Raw genomic sequence first — 18,601 nt, forward strand, 5'->3', positions numbered from 1 at the left:
ATATTTCTTCATGAGTTAAAAAATGGGCAAAATCTTCTGACAAATAATGGCTGACATTATATTTATCAAACAAACTTCAAACAGCATGTCAAGGAATTCAAGGTTTAACAACATTTCATAAGTTTGATAGCCATTACCTCATTAAAAAGCAAGTCACTGACAATAAATGCCAACAAAAACCATCTTAGTATTATTGACAAATTTTCTCAATTGTCAATGTACACTGAAAACACCTTCAAGAAAAAATTTGGACAACACTTTGATTCAAATAATGTTGTCGGGCAATTCGTGTAATTAATGTTTGTTAGCGTTGTCAAGGGCTACGTAGCTGGCTGACGGTTGCCAACGGTTGACACTCGCACCCACTCGACACCTCTTTTTATGTTCATGAATTTGTCTCCAAGTTATGTTGTTGTTGTGATAGAATAGAAATATTGCTGGCGTCATTCTCATACATTGTGAAGCATTCATGAGATTAATGGAAATGCAATTGTGATTTCTCTATATTATATCTGTTCTACTACATTTACTTGCATTCTCATGTGTTAAACTTTACCCTATGAGGTAAACATTTGGCATCGTTGTTGGGGATTGCACCCAACACACCTGCGTGATAGGCAGGAATGCTCACCACTATACTGCAAATGATGCTTAGAAATTACAACATTATGAGAAGACTTATTATAGGAATTTGACAAAAACCTTAACTCCAAAACAAGGACAATAAGTTACAATTTCTTGACGCTCCAAAAACTAAAAAAAATAAAAGACTCATCCAAATTTCATAGTTCTTCTACCTACTTCCTTCATGTCCCCTATCATGGGGCTTAAATATCCACTGTCAATGTACCATTGATTTCTGTCATCTTGGTAATGAAAAGGAGTTTGTACAAGAATAGACTCCTCTTTCTACTGTTTTCTTCTCTCTTGCATCCTTCTCGACACTCTTGAAGGCTCTTCATTTTTTCAGCAAGGGTATCCACTTTTATGTCGTGTTTAGGAGGATGCCAAACCCTCTTTGCTTTCAATCCTAACAGTATTGAGAGATATCGCCTTGGGATTCATCTTGGAGTTTCAAGGTAAAATCTATAGTTTATGAGATTTTAATTTTCTGTGTTATAGTGTTAGAATTGGAAAATTGGGGCTTAGTTTGAATGCCAAACCCTTAGCACAAGGGACAATTCATTTGAAGACTGTATTGCTTTGCTGATGTATACTGACTGAAAGAAAAGGCCATGCAAATTCATAGCAGACTGTATATGAGATAAATATCTATACAAATCTCAAGTATTACTGCAGCAGTCTAATTGGGGGCCAAAAATCATCTGGGAAGGTGACATGATCTGTAGAAGGCACTTTGGCCTGAACCTTCTTGGACAGAATCGTATCATCCTAAAGAGCAATTTAAAGGTGTTGTACAAGCTAGTGTCAATCAGTGATTGTTAGTACAGGACTGTGATCAAACAAATGCTGAAGCATGTAGCAGCAAATGCCAAGGGCATAATGAACGAATACATCTAGGATCTACAACTGCTGTTGTTTCTTACAGCAAGTCTGGTATGTGATTTTTAATACCGCACTGTTGATAAACGTCCAGGAATAATATATAGTTGTTACTGAAATCAGAACTGTGGTGTCAAAAAGGATGTGATTGGAATTGTTGATGAATTAGTTGTTGCAGTTCAAATTCTATTGGTTGATTGCAGTAAGTTGGGTTTGTTGTTGTAGGGTAGAGGACCCAGTACTTGAGCATGTTTCAATAGTTGTGACAGTAGTTGTTAACTTAATACCCACACTTGTTGATTTAATATCCAACATTTTTGACAAGATTGTACCAATCGATGTGACTTTAAAGTTGTTCTTGTTAATGATGATTACCCATAAGTGAATGAAAAGTGTCCCTTTTCCCAAAAAACAACCAATAGTGTGATGCCACATCAGCTGCACAAGTTAGGGGTCTCCAATGCACTATGATTGGTCTCACTGTTTTTTTGGGCTGTTTTGGACACTTTGACAAAAGGCATGCTGATGTGGCATCACATTTGATGATGTGGCTCTGAAACCTTAGTTATAAGCAAAGGACTTGCCAAGTAAGTTACTATCAAAAAATGAGAGTGATTTGAAATTTCTACATAGGATTTTGAGAAGCACGAAGTTAAGGTGCACAACTACTGGGTCCTCTCCCCTACTCAAGCTTTCTATCTTGACACTTGGAAGTTATGTGCCAGTGATATGATTCAAATTGTTGAACACAGATGCACTACTTGGTTAGTTGATTTTAGAGTTAGTTGTACAAACAGTTTCACTAGTCCCTCATTTGTGATAGATCCATTTCTTGTTTGGAACTTCATGAGAATATATTTCTTCCATTGCCCAAGATCATGTTAGTTATTGAGATTGCAATTATGCATCTTACTAGTTAAATAAAGTTATTTCATAAAGTTAAATTTAATAAAGTTATTTTATAAAGTTAAATTTAATTATTCAACTTTATTAATGCAGTCTATAGTTGTGGGAAATATTTAATTAAATGGCCCTCTTTACTCTATAATAAATTTGAAGCATAAATAAAAGTTGGAGGAGACTTAAAGTGAAGGAAAATCTTGTTACATGGCATGGAAATATTAAAGAAAATAACAACAAAAGTGATAAAATAGGGGCTGAAAAAGCAGCCACAAAAAATAGGGGTGAAAAAGAAAAATCCCAAAATTATAGTTAAGGCCAAAAGAGTATTTTGTTTATCCCACATTGTCAAGGTGAGTGAATAAGCTCTTGTAAAATGCTATAAAAGAGATGGAAATGCCCTCTTTCAGCAGATTTCTTTCTTGCGCTTTAGAGGATGCTAAACTGCCTTTCTTTCAAACCTAATGGCATTGAGAGATATCGCCTTGGGATTCATCTTGGAGTTTCAAGGTAAAAGCTAAAGTTTATGAGAGTTTAGTTTTCTGCGGTATAGGGTTAGAATTGGAAGACTGGAGCTGAGTTTGAATGCCAAACCCTTAGCACAAGAGGCGATTCATTTGAAGACTATATTACTTTACTGAAGTATACTGACTGAAAGAAAGGGCCATGCAAATTCATAGCAGACTGTATATGAGATAAATATCTGTACAAGTCTGAAGTAATGCTGCAGTAGTCTGATTGGGGGCTGAAAATCATCTGGCAATGTGATGTTTTTGGTCTGAAGACCATTAGAAGGCACTATATTTGGTCTGCAACCTTCTTGGACAGAATTGTAATATCCTAAAGAGCAATCTGGTTTGTACAAGCTGGTGACACTGGGGGCTTGTTAGTACATGACTATGATCAACCAAATGCTTTAGTATGTAGCCGCAAATACCACGACCATGTTGAATTGAGACATCTAGGATCTACAACTGTTTTGTTTCTTACAGCTAGTCTGGTATGCAATGTTTTATATTGCACTGTTGATAAATATCCAGGAATAATATATTGTTGTTCCTGTAATCAGAGCTATGGTGTAAAAAAGGAGATGACTGAATATTGTTGATGAATTAGTTGATGCAATTCAGATTATCTGTATTAATTTTCATGGTTGCTATTTAATTTCCTAAATCCGTTCATGCAATTAACACATCTCATCATTTTAAAAACAAACAAACCATCAGCGTACTGTTAGAAAAGAAATTTTAGCACTTTAGCATGTGGGTTGCAAGTGAGCTGTTTTTCAAAATGCAAATGAGCTGAGAGGGGAAAAATATAAAATATAAAAATAATCAATTCCAGAACAGGGGCTGTTCTTACAAATGGCTTTTAGGATTTTCAACAATTATCCCCTCTGGTTGGTCAATAGGATTCCCATCTTCTTTGGTATTCATGTGGTGTTCTTCATAGCCAAGACCAATCTTAATGAATGGCGGGTTTTGGCAAATTATGATGTCATCCAAAATTTCAATACACTTCTCAAACTTTGAACCATGTTTAGTTGAGAAATAGTTTACCACAGTTCATTCTTCAATGAAACAATTTCAAGCTCTAGCTTCTCACAATCTTTCTTCCTTTGTCTTCAAATGAGTTCTCACTACCTCTTTTGTCCTCTTTGCCTCATCTAGTTGAATCTTCAAATTGATGATGATCTATTCTGAATCCTCAAGGCTTTGTGACATTTTTTCTTTTGAATCAGAATCCTCTTAAAAAATTTGTAGCTGCATATTTTTATTTCAGATTATTTTCTTAAGCTTCTTGATCTCACTTAGGGCACAACTGAGTTATTCTTCAAGATCCACATTTCATTCAATTTCAGCACCTCACTCCTCTTTAAATCTATCTTTTTGCGCACAACTGTCTTCATCTTTCATGACATTGACACTTGTTTCTTTTGTCGTTAACAAAGTTTTTAATCTATCACTGTACGAAACACTTTCATCACTCACCTCACATGAGCTACCATCCCTTTTGAAATTGAAGCTTTTCTTGTGCTTGTGGAAGTTCTTCTTGTATTGATAATGTCTACTCCCTTTCTTCTTGTTGTGATATCCTTTGTCATTTTTCCTTTTTTACACATGGATACAACAACAAAATGTCCTGTTTTACCACAATTAAAACATTATAGGGTAGTTTAACTTTGAATTTGCTAGATCCTTTCTTCAGCTTTCCCACAAATCACCTTTCTCTGCATTTGACCCATTGCTTGATTCAAGCTCTTCATTTGTCACCTTCATTAGAGCTTTGATGGCTTCTTATTTTCAGTCCGCAGTTTGTATGTAGTGAGCAGCGGATCCAAGTCTTTCATTTCTTAAACGGCAAGAACTTTTCCATCAGATCTTATAGAGAGATACCTTAGCACATTTTGTACAATTACTTATTCTTCAATCTTTTAGTCCTTTCATGGTATTGACAACTTCAATCTGTAAAGTCCCTTGCTAAAATACCACTAATATTTACCAATGCTGAAGTATGGAATTTTGTCAAACACTTGGCATACAATCTGGACTGTACTGCAGTGAATATGTTCTAGAAGAATTCCGTCAAACACTTGGCATGCAATTGAATTAAACTATTATGAAAATGATAAGAGGGATAATTGTTTAGCAATAAATCCACAAAATGATGCAAAAACAGTGCCAATATATTTATGTGTTCAATACAATTGCCAATTACAACTTCCTGATTTTGACAACGTTCCGATTTGCAATTGTTTGGCACTAGAAAACTGCTACAAGTATGCAATGCAAGTAGACCGTATGGTTTGAGCTGATCATGAATGTTTGTCACATACAATAGACACAAAATGAAATATGCAATGCAAGTAATGACTGATTTTTAATGACTGTTACAGCAATAACTGGAAGTTCACACCCTTGTTACAATTTTGACATCTATCTAGCAAATGCAATTGAATTAGAGAAACCTGGAAATTTGTTGTTGATTGCATTGGGAATGCAGATGCTGTAGATGAAAACTGAACTGTTTGTTGCACCCAAAATGAAGTCCGTACACTGCTGCTGTGTCAGGCCGTACTGCACTGTCTGGTGCGATTTTTATATTAATTTTTTGTCTTCAATAACATGTGCCGAAAATGCTATAAACATGGACGCCTAGGCTAGGGTAAGTGCCTCCCACAATATAAAAATCAACCTCCCAGCCGAATAGGAGATACAAGCAAAAATGTGAGTTCTGGTTGGAAATCGATCCTTGCTGGGAAGCCACAAAAAACCCCTGAAATGTTCTCCAAACAATGCCAATGCACTTCTTCTAATAAGTAGATGGAAAATCAGTCCTTGGATCACTGAAAAATGCAAACCCTCAGTCCAAATCTGAGTACACCATTGAAGCTCAACATGAAATGGTCAATTTACCACTTCCAATGTGCAACCCTTCAGAAGATCTTTCACCTCCTCAGTTATGCAATCTCTTGAGAGGTATTGTTCTCAAGGATTATGCTAAATATTTGCAGAGTATCAAGCCCCACAAATGCTCAAGAGAACATGTAGTAGAATTATCAAATCCGGTGTGTCCAAATGAGAGGCCAAGCCCTCTATTTATTTACTTTTCTAAGAAGTTACTAAGAACTTCTAGAAACATCCATTATAAAATCTCATTATAATGCACTTTAATAATAAATAACTTTATATATAAAAAGTGCAACTCAACTTAGAATCATAACATGTAGGCCCCGTATAAAAAACTGATGATAAAATATAAATAAAATAATATCTCCAAGAGCATAATGAGCCATCCAATCACCCAATAAACGCCAAAATGGCTCTCTCATCAATCCCTTCTGCCTGCAAGAGTCTATAATAGGCAAATCCACGAACAATGCCATGTCATACTAAAGAGGGGACATTACACAATCACATGAAGAAGATAGTCTGCAACTTTTTCTTCACCTTTCATTTTCAAGTTCTCGAGTTATCTTATATGAGTTTGGAGCTAGCCCTTTTTACCTTGTCATCATCTTCATAGATATTGTGAAATTCACACGAAACCCCTTTTGCTGATCTACAGTGTGTCACTTTGAAAAACTTTGACTCTCTCAGACTGCACAAGATAGCATTCATGGCTTTTGCATTGTTTTCACTAGCCTTCTTTCCATCCTAATCTATCGGTGGAGATGTTGGAGCTATAAACTCACTACTTATTGCCAAATATCAAATCCAAGAATCATTAGATACGTTTATGCTTCCTCATGCTCAGCAATGTATAATTTGTTCCAACATACAATGGATTTCTATTTGAGAAAAAACTTTCTTGACTCTACATGTGTGCTCCCAAGATCAACCTTCTAGCAATGTGACCATTTTTTATGGAACCAGCTCTGATACCAATTGATGAACATACACCTAATCTAAGAGGGTGGGGATGATCAATATAAGACAAACTTTGACTTATTTAAGATTTAACAACCACAATACTAGCAAACACACAAGATCCACACAATTAAGAACACGAAATTTATGTGAAAACCCTTTCGAAGTATAACCATAAAGGACTACTTGGACCTACTATCCAAATCTAGCCCCAAAAAAAGTAAAATGATCTTACAATATTTGTTGCCACCAACCCACTAGAGACACCGAGCTCCACTCAAAATTTGCAAGCACCAACCAACTAGAGACATCAGTCAGCACAACTGAGTGCCAACTTAGCAGTAGACACATTCTCTTCTACAAAATTTCACCTTTTCGATGTTGTTTCTTCAGTGGATGACGAACATAGTTTTTACAGTTTATCACTTCACCAAATCTGCTCTATGTTAAATCTGCTCTGCTCTGTATTTGAATGATAAAACATTTTCTCACACCACATACTTGTTAACATGCTTCACCTTTTTATACCCCTTTGGTTGTCAAAATTAATTGCATAGAACACACAGGTCAGCTGCAGAAATTAAATCATAATAATAAAATTCCATGACTTGGCCTTCAATGACGCCTCAAGAGAAGTTCTACATGGCGACAGCCTCCTTCTTCCAGTGGTACTCAGAGATGGCTTGGGGCTCCCTCTCGCCAAGGTGTCTATCCTTCGGTTCTGAATTTCTTCTCGCCTGCTCAGAGAATTTAGCTTGTTGTTTGCTTCTGCTTCTTGTTTTGGATGTCTTGGTCTCTTTTCCCAAGCACCGTTTGGTGTTCCCATTGCTCACTGACCCTCTACTTCATGTTGGCAGATTGACCCTCTTTGTGATCTTTTGTTGGACATTAATAAATTTATCTTATCTTAGAGTGACTTTATATTATAACAGCAGCTTGTAGTTTTCTTTAATTTGAAGAAGGGTGTGTTACACTATTTTGTCATTGATCTCCAATAAGAACAAGGCAATTAGATTAATCACTGTTATATTAGAATAAAAAGTTCAGATTGAATCACCGTTATATAAGAGACAACAGAAGACATAATCACGTGCATGACGGATTGAATGGCAGCAATACTTGATATTTTGAATAGGTGATCTGATCACTGAACAGACATTAATACCTGATATCCAGAATTTGTATAAGAGTGATAATCTGACCGCTGAACAGGTATATCAAATCGTATGTCTGCATTTTTACAAATACAATCTTCTATAAGATTTCCAAGATATCAATTTAGAACAGAATATACTTTTTTCAAACTTGTGTTTGTTATCATTGTTGTGCCTGTTTATAAATTATAATCAACATATGTCAGAATTAGAAGATTTTATTTGATACACATAAAAGCAATCCTTGGTCATCAAAAGAATGCTTTTATAAAATGTCGTCATGTCTAAACTTGGTAGCAATTGTCAGTTATAGGCAGTCGTTGGCTGGCCGGTTGTTACTTGTTATAACTTCTGAACCAATGATGTTAGAGACTCATTCTATTGATTCATTCTTGCATTTGATTGATGGCGGAGATCATGGTGTGAATGTGAATGTAAGTGTTGAACAAAAAGGTGCAAAAAAATTATGCTATGAAGAGTCTAAAAAGAAGATGTTTATTGTATGAAGTCTGATGCGTATAGTTAATATATTTTGAAGAACAATTGAAGTTGTGAGGAATCAAATGCGGACTGAAGGAAAGCATTGAATGATGAATATGTTGTTGAATCGATATTGGTGGTGACATTCTGAAGACAACTTGCAGGCTGGGGTACGAGATTGATTTCCAAGGAAGGACGGTAATTTGAAAGTGAATATCAGATATACTAATGACAGTGGTTCTCTTAAATCTGCTTTAACAGTGCTCTGTTTTGGAATTGTTTTCAAATCTATACTTGCAGTAAAGTCTCAAAAAAGAAACAGATCCTAGCTTTAACAAATAAATTATTATCAGTCTCAAAAGGGAAGCATGTCCTAGCTTTAATAAGAAGTGATAGCACGCAATTCTATTGGAAGTCTCATTTGGAAGGCCGAAGTTGAGAAGAGACGGAAAGGCATTGAAAGAGGATCCATTCTTGCAGATATGCAGATAGTCAAAGATTCTTACGAAACAATGAAAGCAGATACCTATAAATGATTTTGAATAGTGATCCTAATATCACATTTGCAGAAGAGATTGTTGAAGCATTGAAAGGAAGAGAGAAGAATTTGATGAGCTCAACTGCGACATTAAATTAACAAAGGAATCAATAGGAAGTATACAAGTAGCACTTTTAGGTTTAGAAGCAAAAAACTAGCTTGATGATGTAGAACAATTCAAGGAGCAAAAAAAATGAGGAAAAGGCTAAAGAATCAAGCTGAAGATTGTTAAACTTGGTAGGCTCCAAGAAGTTTTAGATTGAGAAAAGTTTCTTGAGTTTGCAGGTACAAAGTTGGCAAATAAGAAGATTGGTTTAAGCGCGAGGATGGAAATAATCTCCTAACTTTTAATAACCCACTCTTTAAAATGGATGCAGAATAATCTTTGGTCCCGCTCTTTGGTTCATCTCTTGATGATATCTTAAGAAAATTGAATAGATAGAGGCAAATAAACAGCCTAAGGTGGTCTTAAATAAAAAATTCAATTAAATTAAACAGCAAATGGATGAACAAATAGAACATTCACTTGAAATCATGTCCAAATAGTAACCATCTAACTTTAACAGATAAATTGGAGTTCAAAAAAGACTTAACCTGTATAGACTTAAATTTCCTATTTCTGCCTAATGCCATTGATATATAGGGTCAAATAGCCATTGGAGAGCAAAAATATTCATGGCCCAATTGAGAACTAACTTACATCATCTTGATATAAAATAAGTAAATAGAAGCAGCCAAAACAAGAATGAGAAGTGAGAACATGTCTGTTTTGCACAGCTAGAACAGCTGAACCAAAAAAAATACACTTTACTTTAGAGAGTGAAGCTTACAGTTATATTCTGGCCAACTAAATAGGCATTTGCAGCTTCTTTACAAGATATATTAAGAGAAGAGAAATTTAAAAGATGGGGGTGTTCATCAAAAATAATAGAATATCAGCACTTCCGAAACTAAAATGACAACTGTAGACTATCTTGACTTCGTGGAGGTTAAAAAATTTCTATTTTGATTATATATTTCTTCTCGCTATATCTATCCATCCAATCACCCACTTGCTGTAACTCTTCACATATAAGAGTGTCCACCCGCACAAAAGACTAATCTTTCATTTATTTTAACCTTTTCCTAAAATACTTCGAAACATTGTTGCTTTTTACTCTGTATTGTTCATGAGAAGTGTACTCGAGCACTAACTAAAAGACCAATTTAGAGTAAAATTGGTCCGAGCACTTCCCACAACTTGAACAAAAATTAGCTTTATCGTGAATATGAACCAAAATGAACAATATGAAATCGTTTGAAATTTATTTCCAAAGACAATTTCATGTGTGCAAAAGCTGGAGCACGGCTGACATTCATTAAAGTCCTTGACATCTATTATTAAATTTTACAATAGCTTGATTTGGCCAGAAACGAAAAAATCCGCCTTGCTATACCAAATGTCAATCAGACGTGTATATAATTATGTTACAAACGTCTACTTATAACAAACACACTCACTGAGATTAATGTGCAAAATAGCTGGCAAAAGAACGTTTCAGCAGCTGTAAAGATATTATAATTCTGATATTGTAGCTTGCATCCTGCGCCGCTAAACTTATTTTTCTGTTACAAGGCCTTGCAACGCCGAATCAGCGGCGCAGGTTCGGCGGTTCCGGAGGCTGGCCGGCTTTCACTTCTCACATATCCCACGGCATTTTTGACGGAGACAACTATATAGTCATCAGAGACCTATATCTTACCGCTAAGATATAGGCTTGTGATGGCTGGATAGACGCTCGCTTTTTTGACGGGATCTTTTCAGCATTCCTTCTCAGGTTTATGTTCAAATCCAGTTTAGGGGGAAAAGGGGAAAACAATATATAAACCCTAACGCCGCCCTCCTCCATCCTACGAATCGATTATGGTGGGTACGGCGTAGACCTTTCCTTCTTTGTTTTTACAAACCAATTTTATTACTAAAAATAAATTATATTTTTCTACAAGATTTATATTTTTCTACAAAACTATGCCCACTTTTGTGTGCTAGATTTACATAGTCATGTTTGTACTTGTTATCTCAATCTTTATCCTTGTTTTTAAGCATGCAATCACATTTGATTATTTTTAGCTTCATTGAAGTGTACAAGGAATAATTATAAATTCCATTCATACCTCTCTAAAGCATGTAACCAATCTTTTAACTTTATCATGATATCCAACATCAAGGCTTGCATCCACATTTATTCCATATATCATAACAAAGGAATTTCTTTCCTTCATACAACCTATAATAAGCAATTAGGTTGTCATGTTAGGACTTCCCCAATGCACAAATAATGGTAAGGTACACATGGTACATATTACAAGTATACATTGATTACAAGCATCAAAACATGCACCTATGAAAATTAACACTATTGCAGTCACTGATTATTAATCTCCTATTGTAAATGATTAGTAAACTGTCGTAAATAAATTCACAGTTAATATCAAAAAATAGCACAACTGCAACTTCACCAATAAAATACGAAAAAAAATTCAAAACACAAAGAACACAATATTTTCAAACAAATAGTCCCTGGAAAAACCCCTAAGGGAAAACCAATTCTGTAGATGGAAAATATATTAACTTCAGCAAATCAATAGATACCAAATTCTTTGCTTCTCACTAGCAGAATTCAGACAACCTCATAATTCCTCCTACTGATATTCCCCACTGCTATCCCCAACGCTATCATTGAGCCCTTGCTAACATTGCAAGATTGTTTGCTATCACTGCAAACTCATTTGTTAACACTGCAAATGCTTCTACAACTCCTTGTTTTTCTCTGTACTGTTATGTTCTGTTTTGTTCTCAAAATGCCTCCCTTGACCCCCTTTTATACTACTTAACCAAAAGGTTTCTAGTTGCTTCTTGACCAATACAAATCAACCAAGAAGTTTCTAGTTGCTTCCTAACCAAGAAGTTTCTAGTTGCTTCTCAATTAAAACAACCTAACTAATAGGTTACTAGCGGCTTCTAGAAAAACTCAATTAATTAACAAATATTTGTCACAACTCTTACAATTATTTATCAATTAATCACATGAGGATGAACAGTTGTCTAAGCTACCTAAAATTAACACTCCCTCTTAGTGAGGAAGTTGTGCTGCATGACACCCAACTTATCTCTGAAGAAGATAAATTTTGCCTTCCCCAATGCCTTTGTCAAAATGTTTGTTACCTGCTCCTTTGTAGGTATGTACTGTTGTTGAACAACCCCCCATTGTACACAATCTCTGATGAAGTGATATCTAATGTCTATATGTTTAGACATATCATGAATCATTGGATTTGTTAGGAACCTGTGTGTTCCTTCTATTTATTTTGTTAGAGTAGTGTTGTTGGACGCATATGCTTTGTAAGTCGTCCCGTGAGTATATTTTATTATCCCACATGCATAGGTAGTATTACTTTTCTAGATCGTACCCAGTATATAAGAATAGGTTGAGGCCCTTGATGGGTACGGACGAATTTATTGTATTGAGCTTGCTCAAAGGAGGTTACCCCCTCGAAGTGGCCTGCGATCAATAGATTCATTCTGAGTTCTGCTATCACTTGGTATTCTGTTATTTCGAGCATTCTCACGATATTGCTATAAGGAGGTTCTTCACATCTGGTATCAGAGCACTCTCTTGGGCTCGCTGGGTGAAAATTACATCAAATTTTTTTTCTGTCGTGGCCTTCAGGTTCCTCTCACTTCTAATATCTCTTGTTATTGCAATAACTCTTTTCAGTTGTTCTGTCTGTGAGTGAATTTTTCTAAGTCGACTGTTCAAAAAAAAAAAAAAAAAAACGAAAAAAAAAAAAAAAAAGAGTAAAAATTTTTCTATTTTTTAGTCGTAGCTTCCTTGTTTGCTTTCTGTTTCTGCTCATACTTCCGCAGAACGTCTGCAATATCATTTCGCATACTTCCTTCCTTGGCGACCCAACCCCAAATTTTACATATCAAAGCCCTAAATCCCTCATTTATCTAATTTTAGGGTTTGCCCTATCTTTTTCACCTCTCATCCAATCGCCACCAAACTGAGCCACAAGATTCGATTCCTCATTTTGCTCCCTTATCCCTCTTGGACTGTTCGCCTCATTTCGCCTCCCTACCCTTGAAACCCTCATTTTTCTTTTTCCCTTGTCCCCAGGTAGTCTCCCACCACCCGTCGAACACCCATTTCCTATATGAGTTTTACCCAAATCCAAGTTTGCCGTAACTAAAAAAGTTTTTGTTTCTCATCTTCTACCCATTCCAAAAAAAAAAAAAAAAAAAACCTTGTTTTATGGTTGTTACGCGTACAGGAGCAAAAATCATGGAAGAGGAAATTGCATCCCTCAAAACCAAACTTCAAGATCTGGATGACAAAATTCTGGGTCTTAACTTTCAGCAGTCAGCCATGAGCCGAAACCATTCAGGAGATACTGGGTCCTCTTCTGGCAATTTCCGTGGACCAAAGCTTGATTTTCCACGCTTCGATGGTTCTGATCCGACTGGATGGATCTATAGGGCAGAGCAGTATTTCAGCTTGCATAATACTTTGGATAACCACAAAGTCCCCCTTGCATCTTTTCATTTGGAACATGAAGCTCTTCAATGGTTCTGTTGGTACATCAAGGCTAATGTAGGCCCAACGTGGAGCGAATTGTGCACCCTCATTTTGGAGCACTTTGGCCCTAGTTCCTTTGATGATTTCACAGGAGCACTCACTAAACTGCGTCAAACAGGCACTGTAAGAGAATACCAGACAGAGTTTTAAAAATTAGCTAATCACACAGAGGGCTTGTCTGATGAATTCTTCCGTAGTTGTTTTGTCAATGGTCTGAAGGATGCACTTCGCTCAGAAGTCAAAATGTTTCGACCTACTACAATGATGGAAGCCCTTGGGTTGGCTAAGTTAGCGGAAGACAAGATTAGTGCTCTACAACGCTCCAGATCTAATTTTGTTCCATTCAGAAATACAGGTTCTCACAACCCTCCAGTCATACCAGCTCCCAGAACTACTCTGATCAAGCACTTGTCTGAAACAGAGATACGAGTCAGGCGAGACAAAGGGCTTTGTTATAATTGTGATGAGAAATGGTCTCGGGTCCATAGATGTGTTCAGCAAAAGCTCTATCTCTTGGATGTGGATTCTCCACCGGAACTGGAAGAATATGTAGATGCTCAGGAAACAGTGGATGATGAGGTTGAGCCTCACCAGCCTGAACCTCCTTCACCAGAAGCTCCACCAGAGATATCTGTCCATGCTTTGGCAGGAGTCACTACTCCACAAACCATGCGGATCCAGGGTTTCTTCAAGAAGATCCCTCTTACTATACTCATTGATTCTGGTAGCACTCATAACTTCATTGATCCACGAATAGCCAAACAGGCTGATTGCTTTATCCATCCCTGCTCTAGCTTTGAAGTCATGATTGCCAATGGGGGCACTTTACCTTGTAAAGGGAAATGTCGCAATGTGCGTCTCTCTATTGGAGATTATAACATGCGCTCTGACATGTTTGCCTTACCCTTAGGTGGCTGTGATGTGGTTTTGGGTGCCCAATGGTTACGCACTCTTGGCCCCATTCTCTGGGATTTTGCTGAACTTTGGATGCAGTTTTCAGCCGAGGGGCACCAACACACTTTGAAAGGCTTACAACCAGGGTCTCTCAGCATCATCAGTTCACACCGTATGGAAAAACTTCTTAAGAAGAATTCACATGCTGTCATCGCTCAGCTCCATTCCATTTAGATGCAGCCATCAGCAGTCTCTAGCACTCCTGCCGATCTCCAACACATTTTGGACAAGTATTCTGGTATATTTGCTGAACCTGTGGGATTACCTCCTTCTCGTCCAGAGGACCACCGTATTCAGCTCCTTCCTGGCAGTGTTCCGCCCAACATCAAGCCCTACCGCTACCCATTTCATCAGAAGACCGAAATCGAGATACTTGTCCGTGACTTACTGAAGCAAGGTATTATTCGCCCTAGTACCAGTTCCTTTTCTTCTCCAGTTCTGCTTGTTCGCAAAAAAGATGGGTCATGGCGACTCTGCATTGATTTCCGAGCACTTAATCATCTCACTATAAAGGACAAGTTTCCCATTCCAGTTATTGATGAACTTCTTGATGAACTTCATGGGGCTCATTTTTTCTCCAAGTTAGATCTTCGTTCTGGGTATCATCAAATTCGGGTTCATGAGGAGGATATACCTAAAACTGCCTTCCGCACACATGATGGTCACTATGAATTTTTAGTCATGCCCTTCGGCCTCACGAATGCTCCTTCAACATTTCAGGCAGTGATGAATAACATATTTCGACCATACCTCCGGAAATTCATTCTAGTCTTCTTTGATGATATCCTCATATATAGCAAAACTTGGGCTGAGCATCTCCATCATCTGGAGCTTGTCTTGCAACTTCTCTCTGATCATCAACTCTGTGCAAAACTATCTAAATGTGTGTTTGGCCAGGAGGAAGTGGAGTATCTCGGGCATATTGTTGCACACCATGGAGTGCGGGTGGATCCTACAAAAATAGATGCCATGAAAACTTGGCCGCATCCTAAAACTCTCAAGAGCCTTCGGGGTTTTTTGGGGTTGACTGGCTACTACCGCAAGTTTGTCAAAGATTACGGAAAAATTGCAGCACCATTGACAGCTCTGTTAAAAAAGGATGCCTTCTCCTGGACCCCTGTTGCTGAGACTGCATTTAAACAACTGAAACAGGCTATGTGCAGTACACCTGTTCTCGCGATGCCAGATTTTTCCAAACCCTTCACTATTGAGAGTGATGCTTGCGGCAATGGATTGGGTGTTGTTCTCCTGCAAGATGACCATCCTATTGCGTTCACTAGCAAAGCCCTCTCTGGTAAGAATCTAGCCCTCTCTACTTATGAAAAAGAAATGATGGCTATTTTGCATGCTGTACAGAAGTGGCGGCCATACCTCTTAGGGAGTCATTTTTGCATCAGAACCGATCACCAAAGTCTGAAATACTTCCTGGAACAACGGGTATCCTCTCCTACACAACAGAAATGGGTCAGCAAACTCATGGGGTATGATTATGAGATCACCTACAAGAAGGGTAAGGAGAATATTGTGGCAGATGCTCTTTCTCGCACATTTGATAATCAAGCTTCCCTTTCCGCTATTTCTATGCCCATTCCCAATTGGTTAGCGTCTGTTCAGCAGGGCTATGACAGTGACTCTTCTTTATCTCAAATCATTCACCAGCTAGCCAATAATCCTTCTGCTATACCACATTACTCTTGGGATGGTGCTCCTCTTCGATACAAGGGTCGGCTAGTGCTTCCTCAGAACCCAGCTCTACATCAGGCTATTTTTTATGAACTCCATGCTTCTCCTTCAGCAGGGCACTCAGGCTTCCTCAAAACTTATGAGCGAGCAAGGAGAAACTTCTTTTGGAAAGGGATGAAACAGACGATTCAACAGATGGTGGCTGAATGTGATACTTGCCAACGCCACAAGGGTGAAACGACCCTCCTTCCTGGCTTGCTCGAACCATTGCCCATCCCTACACGGATTTGGACTGATATTTCTATGGATTTCATTGAAGGGCTTCCTAAATCCGGTGGCAAGACAGTGATCTTGGTTGTGGTTGATCGTCTCTCGAAATATAGTCATTTTTGTGCCCTCAGCCACCCCTATACTGCCTCCTCTGTTGCACAAATCTTCATGGACCAGATATTTCGTCTTCATGGACTCCCTTCTTCCATTGTCTCTGATCGTGATGCAACTTTTACCAGTCATTTTTGGACTGAACTGTTTCAGAAAACTGGCACCAAACTGAAGATGAGTTCGGGCTATCACCCACAAACTGATGGTCAAACTGAAATTGTCAATAAATGCTTGGAAACTTATCTTCGTTGCTTCACTTCCGAGCAGCAACATCAGTGGGCCAAGTGGCTCCCTTTAGCTGAATGGTGGTACAATACCTCTTACCACACTGCCTCTAAAATGACTCCATATGAAGCAGTCTATGGTCAGGCACCTCCAGTGCTCCTTCCCTACACTCCCAACAGCTCACCAGTCCAGGCAGTTGACATAGTTCTCCGCAGCAGGGATCAGATTCTTCGTACCTTACAGGATAATCTTCACATGGCCCGTAATCGGATGAAACAGCAAGCAGATCAACACCGTTCTGAGCGCTCATTTCAAGTTGGGGATATGGTTTTTCTTCGTCTACAGCCATACAAACAATCCTCCCTAAAGCTGAAAGGGCGTCATAAGCTGGCCCCAAAATTTTATGGGCCTTATAAGGTTCTGCAGAAGATTGGTTCGGTTGCTTATAAACTGGAACTTCCTCCTTCTTCCCGCATTCATCCAGTCTTTCATGTTTCTTGTCTAAAGAAAGTTCTGGGTACCACTGTCAGAGCACAAACTACTCTCCCTGAAATGGATACGGAAGGATCCATTATCCTGGAGCCGGTGGCAATCATTGACCAGCGCACTCGCCAGCTTCGCTCTCGCTCCATCTCTGAGGTCTTGATTCAGTGGCATGGCATGCAACCAGAGGATGCTACCTGGGAACCCCTTCTTCAGATTCAACAACAATTTCCACACCTTAAGCTTTGAGGACAAAGCTTTTTTCTAAGGGAGAGGGGATGTTAGGAACCTGTGTGTTCCTTCTGTTTATTTTGTTAGAGTAGTGTTGTTGGACGCATATGCTTTGTAAGTCGTCCCGTGAGTATATTTTATTATCCCACATGCATAGGTAGTATTACTTTTCTAGATCGTACCCAGTATATAAGAATAGGTTGAGGCCCTTGATGGGTACGGACGAATTTATTGTATTGAGCTTGCTCAAAGGAGGTTACCCCCTCGAAGTGGCCTGCGATCAATAGATTCATTCTGAGTTCTGCTATCACTTGGTATTCTGTTATTTCGAGCATTCTCACGATATTGCTATAAGGAGGTTCTTCACAGATTCTCAGACAACTTGATGCAACTCTGATTGTCGCAATGTATCACAATAGTCTCAACCTCCTGACCAAACAAGGCTACTAACAACTTCCAAAGCCATATAGCTTTACATGTCACCATGCTAGCTACTATGTATTCTACTTCTATTGAACTCATAGCCACTGACTTTTGCTTTCTATTGAACCAAGATACAACTCTTGATCCCAAACTGAAACAACACCCTGAAGTGCTCCTTTTGTCTATTGTATTTCCTGCCCAATCTACATTAGTATAGTCCATCAACCTGATACCTTCACCTTTGACATATCTGATCAATCTGCACAAGTGGGTCTCTTTGTTGTGTGCTACAAAGCCTTCTAGTTGCTCTATGTATACCTCTTCCTTCAATTCACCATTAAGGAATGTTGTCTTGACATCCATTTGATGGATCCGCCATCCCATCTGTGCTGCAAACGAGATCACAGCTCGTATAGAAGTATATCTAGCCATTGGAGCAAATGTATCCTTGTGGTTTATTCCCTCCTTCTAAGAGAACCCCTTGGCCACAAACCTTGCCTTATATTTCTCAATGCTACCATCTACACTGTGCTTTATCTTATAGATCCAGCGCGATCCAACTATTGCTCTATCTATTGGTCTAGGAACTACCTCCCACACATCATTCTCTTTATTGAGGAATACTCCTCAACCATAGTGTCCTGCCATACCTGATGC

The 18,601-nt window shown here is 38.2% G+C and overlaps 1 protein-coding gene across 3 annotated transcripts in view; it reads right to left on the minus strand.

Moving 5' to 3' along the window:
- The window catches only part of LOC149532518 (uncharacterized), a 304,531-nt gene extending 293,753 nt beyond the window's left edge, over window positions 1–10,778 (minus strand). Inside the window, exons 1-2 of one of the 3 annotated variants that reach the window (XM_089803166.1) lie at window positions 10,446–10,778; window positions 7,939–8,003 (exon numbers count right to left, since the gene is read on the minus strand). The gene's annotated coding sequence lies outside the window, so the exon portion shown is untranslated. The remainder of the gene's footprint in view (window positions 1–7,938; window positions 8,004–10,445) is intronic. The other 2 variants (XM_089803165.1, XM_089803167.1) reach the window with 2 other exon arrangements.
- Window positions 10,779–18,601: the final 7,823 nt, after the last annotated feature.

The sequence above is a fragment of the Cupressus sempervirens genome, chromosome 10 (assembly GCF_028749045.1).
Source record: "Cupressus sempervirens isolate cs-2001-9-10 chromosome 10, ASM2874904v1, whole genome shotgun sequence".
Classification (NCBI taxonomy): domain Eukaryota; kingdom Viridiplantae; phylum Streptophyta; class Pinopsida; order Cupressales; family Cupressaceae; genus Cupressus; species Cupressus sempervirens.